Source organism: Terrapene carolina, unplaced genomic scaffold (genome assembly GCF_002925995.2).
Source record: "Terrapene carolina triunguis isolate 2854851 unplaced genomic scaffold, T_m_triunguis-2.0 Scaffold69, whole genome shotgun sequence".
NCBI classification, from domain to species: Eukaryota; Metazoa; Chordata; order Testudines; family Emydidae; genus Terrapene; species Terrapene triunguis.
Window position 1 is genome coordinate 10,942,627 of NW_020664420.1, and position 2,391 is coordinate 10,945,017.

A 2,391-nucleotide genomic window follows, 5' to 3' on the forward strand; every position below is an offset into this window, starting at 1 on the left:
GACCTTGTATTCTGTGTGAGCAATGATAATTTAAGACCTTGTATTCTTTGCCAATCTGAACCTAAATTGTGCAGCAAACTCAGGGGCGGCTCCAGGCACCAGGCAACCAAGCATGTGCTTGGGGCAGCGCCTGGAGGGGGGCGGCACAGCGAGGCGCTCCGGCCCAAGAGCGGCGCCGCGACCGGGCTCGCCGCCCTCCCCCGGTGCTCTGGCCGCCGGGGGCTCTCCGCCCTCCCCCCGGCGCTCTGGCTGCCGGGGGGAGAGCGGAGAGCCCCGGCCGGGCTTGCCGCCCTCCTCCTGGTGCTCTGGCCGCCAGGGGCTCTCTCGCCGCCGGGGAGAGCGGAGAGCCCCAGCCGGGCTCTCCGCCTTGCTCCCGGCGCTCTGGCTGCCGGGGGGAGAGCGGAGAGCCCCAGCCGCAATGGGGAGGGCGGGGGGTGGCCGCTGGCTTTTTTGCCTAGGGTGGCAAAAAAGCCAGAGCCGGCCCTGAGCAAACTGGAAGGTCTGCATTAGCTTTAGTTAAACGTAAAACCCAGATTTTTTAAAAATGAATTAAAGAGAAAACTGATTAATACAAACAGTGTATTTACTCAGTTTATTACACTCTTGTCTCCCTCCATTTTCAATTTTCAATATGCTAAAGGTTCTTGTATTGACAACTCATAACTGAATCCTGGCAGCTGTCAAGGGGGGAAAGCTGGAGGGTTAGGATGGTGGGTAAGGGAGAGCTGGGGCTTTTGGGCACCTAGGCAGGCAATTTGAGATTGCGGGATAAGTATTTTAGCTGGATATTTCTGCTAAAATCCTCATAAGTGAAATAGTAAAAAATGTTGGCCCTTCAATTGTTTTCTTTAAGGTTCAGTGTTAACAACCCATTAGGATGACTGAGGCAGTTCAAACCCTGCTGAGCTATCATTTCAGAGAGTCTGCAAACTTAGGAAGACAACTCTCCATTGTTGAACTTGTTTTCAAGGTTCTTTTGCAACCATAAAGGCTTGAAACACTTTTTTTTTAAAAAAAGGAAACTTTGACTCTGGGGCACAGTTTTGTAGCAAGGGGTGGATGCCTCAGTAGATTCCACAGGCACAAATCACATAGTGCACAAGGCCCTATTCAAACCTACAGCAAAAACACTGGAAAAACTGGAAGAAAACATAAGGCACATACTGAGTAGAGGGAAGGGTAAAGGGAATGACCTGGAAGAACAAAATATAGGGGAGCCTGTGATGGGGTGTCCACCCCACACAGGACTTAAGGTGGCCAGATAGGCCTATTAACTCCACAGGCTAAACCTGGAGGAAGATCCAGGAAGCAGGGAATTGATTGCAGGCAGATTAAGCTGTGGAGGAACAGGTGGGGTCTATAAAGCTAGGAAGCTGGCAACAGCCAGGGCTTACAGCTGGGAAAGGGTCAGTTACTCCCTGGAAGAAGGAGGCGTGCTTGGAGCTTGTATACCCTGGGCAAGGAGGAGAACCAGGAGTTTTAGGAAGCAGTCCAGAGAAGGTGCAGTGAGGGCTGGGAGAGGAAAGCCCCGTACTGCTGGATTGAGGGTCCCTGGACTGGAACCTAGAGTAAAGAGCAGGTCTGGGCTCCCCTACTCACTGCTGGGGAAGTGGCATTGGTGGGGCAGTGAACTGGAAGACTCCCGGGGTCTCTGTGGGAATGATGGACAATTTGGAGGACTATACGCCCAAAGGGGGGAAAACACTAAGTGATCTAGCTCTAGGGCTGAGTCACAAAGAGGATGCTGCGGTTCCTGGGACAAGAGAAGAGCTGCAGACCTGAGAGAGGGATGGCATGTGACCACGGGAAGGGGCATTGGCCTCAAGAATTAAAGTGACCACGAGGAGGCACCAGACCAACAGTGAGTGGTGCACCCTATCACAGAGCCACACTAAGTCCCCTTTTAAAGCTATGCTATGAATGCCAAAATGTACTAAAACATGCACAATATTTGATTACCTATATTATACAACATATGGTTCTGGTCAACTGAGGGGATTAAAATTTAGTAGCCTGCTCAAAAGGGATTAGCCTCACCTTAGCCTTGACATTCAGTGCATTTTCCAGACCTGAAGAAGAGCTCTCTGTAAGCTTGTCTCTCTCTCACCAACAGAAGTTGGTCCAATAAAAGATATTACCTCAACCACCTTGTCTAATAATCGTATCTTTCATCTGAGGCCATTGAAGTGTGAATGACCACAGGGCAGGGTGTTGGTGTGAAAGATAGTCTAACACTGACAGACCCTGGTCTTCGGAGGACAGGATGGGACCTCTGGAGCTTAGTGAATGAGCATCTACTGCATGAGCTAAAAGCCAACTGGCTGTTAGCTAATGCTGTAGAGCAGACTCATTTTCTCTCTCTCTCTCTAAGTGGTCTCAGTGCCACTAGAT